General features: G+C 45.8%; 1 long non-coding RNA gene across 1 annotated transcript; it reads right to left on the bottom strand.

Moving 5' to 3' along the window:
• Positions 1 to 2,406: 2,406 nt before the first annotated feature.
• LOC118974249 (uncharacterized) lies at positions 2,407 to 9,555 on the bottom strand. The gene is made up of 3 exons (XR_005063828.1): positions 8,567 to 9,555; positions 5,955 to 6,054; positions 2,407 to 3,802 (listed from the first exon to the last, which is right to left on the bottom strand). It is a non-coding gene; the product is annotated as an uncharacterized LOC118974249 (long non-coding RNA).
• Positions 9,556 to 10,602: the final 1,047 nt, after the last annotated feature.

The following is a 10,602-nucleotide window of genomic DNA, read 5'->3' as shown; positions in this document are numbered from 1 at the left end:
ACATTTTTATTGGCTCTTTTCAGCCAGCCACTACCTCCTTCAAGAAGTCCTCCTTGATTTCTCCTGTCTGGAGGGTTTGAGGTCCTTCCTTAACGTTCTCATGGTATTCTGCATGCCCCCATACCTCACTCCTCCTTATCAGACTGTGAGCCAGTTTCTTCAGCATTGAGTGCAGTGTCTGACATATGATGGGTGCTCAGTAATGCACTCATTTTTAATGAGTAACTTAATGAATGAAAAATTAAAAGTCCGCATGTGCTCAATACTGTACTTGTTTCTTTTAAGAGAAATAAAGGGCATATCCCCTGTCCTTAAGTGACTGATAGTCCAGTTGAAAAGACAGAGGTTTTTGTTTGTTGGTTTCATTTGTTTTTTTTCCTCCCCCAAAACTACTAAATAATTATATACATTTAAGATTAAATGCAAGAGCAATGAGAGTTGGGAGAACAGGGACGTAATAAAGCCAGATACATCCACAAAAGAGAGAATACCCTATTCTGTTAGTGAACAACTCTATATGGTTCAAAAATAACTTCCAAACGTGCACCAAGTATCAGATACGTGAAACCCACTGTCCAGTCACAGAAGCAACAAAGAGGGACAATTACTGTCTTGAAGGGCTTATCATCCAGTTGGAGCCACTTTCTGGAAGTAGACAGGGCATAAACTATAAACAAACAAGTAGCAAACAAACAAATGAGGATGATGGCTGGAATGACAGTTTGAGATAGCCACATAAAAATAAAGCAAATCTGTTTTCACTTATTAAAATAGCGATGATATAGAGCCCCGGTGAGGGCATGGGGAAGCAAGTCCTATTACACGCCATCCGTGGAAAGTTCATTGGCACCCATTTTCTTGAGGGCAATTAAGCCCCACATATCAAGAATTTCAAAAATGTTCCTAGTCTTTTGACCCAGTAGTTCTATTTCTAGTCATTTATATTAAGGAAATAATCAAAGAGGTGGACGCTTATTTACAAGGATATTAATAGCATTGTTATTTTTAAGGGAAAAAATAAAAACAGCTTAAAGGTTGAACAATAGGGAATCAGTTAAATTACTTGTGATTCATCTGTGTAATGGACATTATGCAGCAATGAAAGCCCACGTTTTTTCCTGAGACTTTTGGCATTGTGGGAAATCTTCATGTCATCATAGTGAGTGAAAAGATACACAAAACTGAATGTGCATCACCTGCTCTTTGTGGCTGTGAGGGAGCACTGACAGGAAATAGACCCAGGGTGTTAGCAGCAGTGAAGTGATGGATAGTTCTTTCTTCTTCATCGTTTCCAGTATTTTCCAAATTTCCTATAATACGTATGTATTATCTTATAGGTAAAAATGGTTTTCATTTTTTTTTAATAAAATTGATAGAACAAGTTAGTTTATGCTCAAAGCAAGATGAGCACGTGACCGTGAACTTACAGTCAGACAGCCAGGGAGAAAAGTGCCCCGACTCTGGTTCTCTACAACCTTTGCAGTGTCTGAGAGGGAAGTGCCTCAGGAAGAAGCAAATAGAAAAATATTGAGGGGCTATCATTTCTTTCTTGCCATAGTCAAGTATTTTATGGAAATTTTGTGGGTGGGGCAACTTGGAGGCCACGGCAGTTAGCATTGCACTCCTTGTCCTGTCCCAGGAATCTTTTCTCTTCCTTTGTTGCTCTTGTTGAGGGAAAGACGGGAGCAACATGAGTCTTGAGAGGGTTTGCAAAGCAAGCAGAAAAAGACTCCTCACACTCACATCAGCAGATTTTAATCATCACTTCTGTCCCTAAGAGCCCTTAATGACCATTCAGGAACAACTGGCCTGTATCAGGTACAATGGAGTGGACATTGTCTCAATTCTTTTGACCTAATGGAGCAGGGAGTCTGAGGCAGGGATTGAATGAGCAGAGAAGAGGCAGGCACAGATGTCAAGTATCATTAGAGCGCCTAGGAAGTCAGCCCAGTAATTATCGGTGCTTCAGATAGAATGACCAGTCAACACTTGACATGTTCATTGTATCACTTTTGCCCCCAGTTTACTAAGGGCTTTTCCATTTATTATTTTATTTGATCCTAACCACAACCCTTTGACATAGGCACTGGTCTCCCATTTTATAAATGCTATCATTGAGGCTCCACAAGATTAAAGGATTTGCCCAAGGTCTCTCTCAGTTAATAAGAGCTTGAGCTGGCCCTGGCCAGTGTGGCTCAGTTGTTTGGAGCATCATCCAGTAACTGAAGGTTGAGGGGTTTGATTCCAGTCAGGGCACATGCCTAGGCTGCAGGTTCGATCCCCAGTTTGGGCATGTCTGATCATTGGTTTGAGCACGTACAGGAGGCAACCAGTCAAAGCTTCTCTCTCCATTGATGTTTCTCTTTCTCCCTTCCGAGGGGCGGGGAGGGGAGGGAGAGAGAGAGAGAGCGCGCTGGAATCCATGGCTTATGATTTCTCTTTCTTATGATTTCTCTTTCTTGTTTGACACATTTATATCCTGACACACACATTCTCATATAAGAACACACAAATAATACCAAAAATTGAAAAAAATGAAGTTCATCTACTGAGAGTTTGTTCACATGATCTTAAATAATACTTCCCCTTTGGAAATTATTTTTCATTTGTCAGCCCACATTGCCAGTGCCAGGGAGATAGGCCGCAGGGCCGAGGCCCCACCTCTGGGGTCATCCTGCTGTGTCAGTGTCGCGTTGTCCAGGCGCAGCTGCAGAGCCCTGGCTGAAGTGGGTGTTCCCCAGGGCCGCCTGTTTACCAAAGGCAGTGTGGAGGCGTGGGCCATGTGTCCTTGGCCTGTCACAGGTTCTCTGTGGAAGAGTCTAGAGTCAGAGTCTACCATCCTGGAGAGGCAGCCTGAGTTCAGGTTGGCTCACCTCCAGGTAGTGCCTTGTTAGAGAAAATCAGAAGTTGAGGCCCCAAACTGGGCACGCCTGTTCCTCCAACTCCTCAATCCATCCCCATCTCAGGTCCTGCCCTCCCACTCTGTTTCCGACACGCACATAAATGAAATAATTGGAGCTGCTTTCAGCCCGGAGCTATACATTGTCATGTTTCATTCGCAGTCCCACCCTATGGAGTGATTGTCCCCATTTTGTGATGAAGGAGTTTGAGGAATCAAAGAGATCAAGCAACTTACTCAAGGAGACGCGACTAACAAGCCAGTCAGGCAGGACTTGAATCCAGCTCTTCCGGGCAACAGAACGCAGATGCTTTTCAATGTACTACCAGCCCCTTTGGGCAGTAGAGCTCAGCAAAGCCCTGCAGCTCACTCGGATCCAGCAAGGTGATTCAACCAACCGGTTTAAAAGATGTTCCACTGCTGCTGCAGACGAGGGGAGCGTACACAGAGATGCCTTTGCAGATCACACATGAGACAAGAGAAATCTCCCCTTTCTCGGTCAGGCAGATTGGGAATCCCCTTTTCTAGAAAACTTTCCTGGCCCTGCCTGAATCTGCTTAGCTTTAGAGCATCACACCTCTCCCCTTCCCTAGCTTAACCTCCAAATGAGTGTCTCTTGGGACATTTACGGAGCAGTCACAAGAAGCATCTCAGACTATCCGTGCAGCAACTGCCTGAGTGTTTGCATGGAGGACACTTTCTCGGGATCCTGGCCCACAAAAGGCAGGGTCCTGGGCTGCCTAAGTCACTGTGGACAAGGCAGTGAATCCCAAATCAGTCCTGAGTCCCCTGCACCTGCCCCTCTCTCACCAACAGCCACCTTTCCAGAAGGAACATCTGAATCATCTTCTCAGCCTTCAGGAAGTTCACTTCTGCCCTGAAACAATAGCTGGGTCTCTCTCCCTAGGAGGGAAGAGATTTTCAGCCTCGGAATTTAAAAAAAAAATTATTTAAATTTTTTCCATTGCAGTTTACATTCAATATTATTTTGTACTGGTTTCAGGTGCATAGTCATTAGACAATCAGATACTTTGAAAAGTGTCCCCCCCTCCATATTACCAGTACCCACCTGACCCCACACATAGTTATCACAATATTGCTGACTATATTCCCTATACTGTACTTCACATCCCCGTGACTGTTTTGTACTATCAATATGTTCTTCTTAGTCCCTTCACCTCTTTCTTCCAGTCTCCCAATCTCCTTCACCTCTGGCAGCCCCCACTTTGCTCTTTGTGTCCCTGAGTCTGTTTCAATTTTATTTGTTTGTTTATTTTGTTCTCTATCTTCTGCATATAAGTGAAATCATATGGCACTTGTCTTTCTCAGACTGACTTATTTCACTAAGCCAAATATCCTCTAGGTCCATCCATGCTCTCACAAATGGTAAGATGTCACTCAAAAAGGGATATCTTTTTATAGAGTCTTCTCCCTTCCAATCTGTTCTACAACCAGCTCTCTGAAATTTTGGCTAGGACCACAGCAGGCTAGGACCACCTGTCTTCTCACACCCACACTCTATGCCTGCTGTGTCCAGTCTTCAGCCCTGCTGTCCTTGGTCCAGGGCCTGGCTAGGGACCACAGCCTGTAAAGATCATGCTCAAGGCAGACACTTAAGATTTGATTCCATCACTACATTTCCTGTTGTTTACTATTTGTATCTTCTTAATACATTTATCTGGTCTCCTCCTATACCCTAGAATCATAGAATGGTAGGAATGGGAGGAACAAAACCACAGAGCACCCCCACAGCCTGTTCCTAAATATGTACCTCCTGGATCTTTGACCCAGAGCTGTCCCTCATTACTGCAGCAGCTCCTAGGGAAACCACCTCTTCTTTTCTTTGCATCTCTGCCTGGTAGCTTCCAAAACAGAGGCAGGGCTCTTCACTGCCAGTGCTCCATGTTGCTGACCACAGAAGCAAAATCTTCTAACTCTAATCACCCTCGAGGGACCTCTTAGGTTAGCCAACAAATGGGCAAACACAGGCACGGCTGTTTAGTCCACTTCTGTGGTGCTAAGGAATGGTAGGTATGCCCTGACTGGGGTGGTTCAGTGGGTTGGACATCATCCCACAAAGCAAAAGGTCAGAGGTTTGATTCCTGGTCAGAGTACATGCCTGGGTCCTGGGTTTAGTCCCCCTGTTTAGGTGCATATAAGAGGCAACCAATCGACGTTTCTCTCTTACATCAATGTTTCTCTCCCTCTCTTTCTTCTTCCCATCCCCTCTCTCTAAAAAGAAATAAATACTTTTTAAAAAAGGGATGGTATGCATGACTCATCTGGGGAGGGGCAAGTCCTCCTCTGTGTCCCCATCGTCGTCCCTGCTCTCCCCTCCCTGGACTAAGCTGCCTCCACTCTTGTGAGCAGACAAGGCGGGCCTCCGTCTAGAGGCTCTTCCATATCTTCTGGACAAGTCTTGTCCCCACATGTCCTGGCCTGGGAACCTCAGCAGAGCATTTGTGCTCAGTGAGGGCTTGGGCTGGCAGTAGTAATCACACCCTGATGAGGATTAACAAGCTTCCCGGGCCTGTTTGGGGACTCTGCCTCGGGAAGCCATCCAATCCGCAGCTGGGTCTATCCCCATAATGCAGCATGCTCTGCTATGAGTCAGAGCTCGAGAATGCTGAAATTACTCCCACCGTGACCTCAGGATGACAAACTCTCCCAAACGCTCTCGCTACAGCCTCCTCTCCACAGCAGGGTTTGCACCTGGTCTGCGAGTTGGCTTTGGGCTTCCGGGGAATTTCTCTTTGTGTCAGCTCTTAGCTAGTTCTACTAGAGAAAACAATGATTACACGGACAGTCCACACAGCAGATTATCTTAAAATAATTTAAATTTGTCTCTGGAATGTGTTAGGTGCTTTGTTTTAGGAAGGGCCTTGACCTGCCTAGTGATATTTAATTTAGGATAATGAAAGAAAGAAATGGCATTCCATCATCGCAGATTAGTTAGATAGGAGCTCTGGAGGTTGGGCGACATAGGGGGCGCCAGTGGGGCAACTTATAAAACAACATGCTCAACCTTCCCAGTGACCAGAGATGCCCCACTCACCTCCTGCACTCCCTGGGGAATCCACAGGCTCAGTGCTTTGCTCCCAGGGGTAGGCTCACACATCTGGCAGTCTTCCCATGGGTATGGAGAAGCCTGCCATCTTGGGAGCAACAGAGGAATAAATCACGCAGAGAAAGAAATGCTTCTTATGTCCAAGAAGTTAGGAGCTACAGAGTAAAATGAAGAAGGTGGAATATAATTCTTCTCTTCCAGGAAGTATGGGAAGGAAGGAGAGAGAGAGAGGGAGACAGAGAGAGAGACAGGGAGAATGAATGAGAATGCTTTCAGAAGGCTAAAGATGACCAACTTCCTATAGCCCTTTCTAGGATCTTAGAACTTTTAGCCCTGAATATCAGGACACAGAAAGACTCCAGTGAGTGGAGAAGGGGACAAGGCAGACAGAGAGACTGAGACCTGTACAGGGTTTAGACTCAGAAGAAAAGGTTTGCCTCTTGTTGGCTGTGGGATCTTGGGTAAGTTATTTAACTGCTCTGACCCACAATGTATTCATGTGAAAAAATTAAAACAACAGTAAGATTACTGACCTTATAGGTTAGTGGTAGGTAAGTACTAATATTTATTAAAGTATTTTGGGAACTGTAAAGTCCTGGCTCAGGGAGACTCATCCACAGTCCTGGAAATGCAACTCAAGGGACACGCCACCTTAGAGATTAAAGGACTGTGTGTTCAGCACTTAAGAGGCATCTCCAGGTATGTACTTAATCATTGCTATTCTCGTTCTGACGTAGGTAGTGATAACACAAGAATCCAGAAAGACTAACTGCCTTCCTGCACGTACATCTCAACCTCTTTAGAAATGCTTGGCAGTAGTATTTCCATCTACTTTGGAAGCCAGGTTGGAATCTGCCCAGATTCAGAATAAGAGGATACTTCCAAACACTGCCCAGGCTGCCTTATCTAAGGTCCGTTCTTCAAAGGATGAGGAGGTGGTAGGGAGATGGGGGAGTGGGGTAGAGCAGCAGGGTGTGTGCCTGTGTGTGTGTGCGTGTGTGTGTGATAACCACTGCTGATCTTTAGCTTTCCAATTTTGAGGCAGAATAGTAAGAAGCTAGGAAAATTCCTTAGCAAGTGGAATGAGGACATTGAGACAGGCAGCTGAACAAACTGGCCAAACAATGTGCAGCCAGAAACAGAAGGTCATCTCCCTAGAGATAACATCTAGGCCTCAGTTGTGTTTCAGCTCTGGGCCCAGAAAAGCAGCAAAACCAGGTGGGCAATGCCAGAACCAACGGCAATGACTAAGGACCTCCTGACCCGGCACCGACCTATCCGTGGAGACCAAGACGCTGAAAGAGCACACCTGGAACACTGAGGACTATTCTACTGGACCCTCCCCTGAGACATCCCCTAAGATTCCTGGCTGCTAGAGAGAGAAAAACTCAAGACAAAGGACCCAAAAGCCTGGAGCAGGCTGTTTTCTCCCTCTAGGGAACAGCCTGCTCCATTCCCTTTTGCCTTTTCTTCTCTCTCTTCTTCCCCAAACAGGCAATGCATCTCCCAACCCCTAAGGGTGCTGAGGAGATATGGGCGGCGACAGCTTGTCCCAGGGCAATCCCCTGAACCTGTCCCCAAGGCCCGCTTTTCTCTGACTTCCCAGTGAGCTAAGGCAGTCCTGCCTAGGCTCTCCTGTTGCTTCTTCTATGCTAAGCCTTTCCCTGTTTCATTGTCCCCCACTTTAATAAATGCATCCTCACAGTCACCTGCCTTCGTGTTGTGAGATCTTTCCTACACAAAGTCCAGAACCCACACACTACACCTGGCCCTTGGCAGACCCGCTCAGGGCCAGGCCCCTGTTCAGTAACAATTTGACAACCTTCCCACACAGAGGAGAGGGAAAAAAGAACCACACCATTGAAGTGTCAGGATGCCCTAAGTCCTCCTCCCTTGATCTGAACCCTCATTCTGTCTCAGTTTGTCCCTTTTTGTTTTGACTATTGCTCCCACCCCTGGATTTAGGATTTCTGCTCTCATGCTGTCTTATCTTAAAGCCATGGGGTCTCTGGGACCAAACGGCACACTCATTTAGAGAACAGGATATGTGCCCTGGGACCCATGCGGCAACCTGCAGGCTCCCCTTGTTGCTGAAAACATGAGAACTCGAGCCACAAGTTTGTCTGGGCAGTCTCTGACAGGCGGCTCCCATTCGAGGTTATGTCTGACTCTTCCCAAGTCCCCACAGACTTGGGTTCCTCAATGGAATCTCAATCCTCACTCTCCTCGGTGCACCAGCTACAATCAATCCTTTACCTCAGGACCTTTAGTTAAACCTGCCACCTCCAAGTGCTTCCTACCCTTCATGGTGACTGGGTAAATTTTAAATTGTCTTCAGGGGACATCGCATTTCTAAAAACAGAATCCTTAGTAGGATTTAGAAACTCAGGATTCTTCAAAAGGTTATATCTTGTCTTAGGTGAGGATTATGGTACAGGTGACTTTGGGGAGGGGGTCTGTCTAGAAGAATCCTGAAAGGGAGGGATGCAGCAGGATAGAGAAGGGGAAGAAGTTAAGCAGGTGTGTGGCTTCAGGAGAAATGTGGCCTCCACCTGGTGCTTCTGGGAGCTCTGGACTGCAAACAGCGCCACAGAGCTCACCCTACATTGAGGCAAAGGGACGGGTGCTTTGGTATCCCTGCACAGTCGGTCACTGCTGTAGACTGTGGGGGGGCATCATTCCCAGGTGTGTGGGGAGGTGGCTCCAGTGGTTCAAGCACCTGCACCAGCTGGAAGAGGGACATTCCTGACTGTAACATAAATCCCAGGTGCACCAACAGCCTTTGCTAGATACCCTCGGACTCTTTACTTTCAGTCCTGGAATTCTGCCATATTGAAATAATTCTAAGTATAGAAAACACATACACAATGATGTTTATTTGTGTCATTTACTATGGAGCATTTTAAAATGCAAAAGCATAAAGTTTTCCAGGATAGGAATTAGTTGATTATGTAATGGGATACATTAAGTAAATAAATTGCACACTTGCACAGCGTTCTTTGCCCCACAAGCCTTGGCCCGGACTACTCTCTGACTTTATCTGGTGCCACTCTGCCCCCTTGCTCATTCTACTCCAACCCAACTGGTCTCCTCTGTCCCTCCCATACCCCAGGCTGGGCACTTTCCGCTGGCTCTTGCACTTACATTCTCTCTGCTGGAACACTCGGCTCAAGGCTGCTCATGTAATCACTCAGGACTTAGGTCCCCTACTACCCCTTTAGAGAGGACTTCCCTAAGCCCCTGTCTCCAATAGCTGCCTGTATCACTCTCAAAACATATCACCCTGTTTTAGAGCTCTGTTGCTCTATGGTTTGCTCATTTATTTCTTACCTTTTACCTGTCTTCTGTCCACTAGGAGTAAAAGACCCTAAGGGTGTTACCTTGGTTTTATTCACTGCCTCATCCAGAGACTGGTGCATAGGGTTTACTCAGTCAATGGCTATTATGACAAGTGAACGAAAGTATACACAGTTTTAAAGGACATTTAGCAAAATTATGCAATAACATGGGAAGATCACCAAAATCTACTGTTAAGTGAAAACATCATGTAAAATGTCATGTTATATAATTAAATCTGCACAAAGATAACTTCTGCTCTGGCCATGATGAAGTAACAGAGACTCCAGGAATTTACTCTCTTACCTTAGAGAACTAAGCATCTGGACAAAGTAGGACACAGTGGTTTCAGACCTTGGTTAGTAGCACAGGACTGTGGTCCCTGAGAGAAGGGGAAAAACACAAGTTGGCCCTGGGATTGCTTCAGCTTACTAGCTGCAGACAGTGTCCAGACTGCAGTGTGGGGAGGGGAACCCAAACAGAGCCTGACACTGTAGCCGAATCGAGAGACTGAATTTCACGGAAGCCAGAATGGCTAGTTAGAGGGGCGGCTTATCAGAGACGAAGGACCTGTGCAGAGAGAATGCTCCAAAGATCTATGGACAGCATCTTTGGTGGAGTGCTGATCTGTGCATGTGGGGGGAAGCAAACACGTGAATCTGGGGAGGAAGGATGGAGAACAACACAAAGCAAGACTTGCCCGAATTCCTGGAGCTCACAGAATTCTGCTGCCATTAGCAAGAGTGGAAAGGTCTCATAGTGCACCGAGCACCAGGCAGAGTCCCCAGACGGGCACTGTTGTAGTAGTGCGGCTAATCTAGCCCTAGAGCTACTGTTGCTTAGGTCCCACCCTAATAAAGCATAAAGTAAGCCTTGCGGGACTCAAAGGGACTCGAGTAACTTAGCTGCAGGCCAGAACAACTACCACATCAAAAAGATTACGACAAAATCTAGTACCCAACAATGTAAAATTAACAATACCCTGCAACCAAGCAAAACTTGCCAAGTATGCCTGAAAATGGGAAAATACTATGGATAACTAGGGAGAAAAATCAGTCAGTAGAAACAGACCCAGAAATGACAGAGATGATGGCTTTAGCAGACAAGAACATTAAAACAGCTATTTTAAGTATGTTCCACATGCTGAAGAATATAGAGAAAAACATAAAAACAATGAAGAGAGCAATGGAAGATAACAAAAAAGATTCAACAGAAGTAGAGGGGGGAAATACAGTATTTGAGGTAAAAAAATACAATATTTGAGGAAAAATACAGTATTTGAGGTATTTGGGTGTGTAAA

The sequence above is a fragment of the Sturnira hondurensis genome, unplaced genomic scaffold (assembly GCF_014824575.4).
Source record: "Sturnira hondurensis isolate 20B ecotype Veracruz unplaced genomic scaffold, ASM1482457v3 Scaffold0019216, whole genome shotgun sequence".
NCBI classification, from domain to species: Eukaryota; Metazoa; Chordata; class Mammalia; order Chiroptera; family Phyllostomidae; genus Sturnira; species Sturnira hondurensis.
This window is presented reverse-complemented; position numbering and strand designations above follow the sequence as displayed.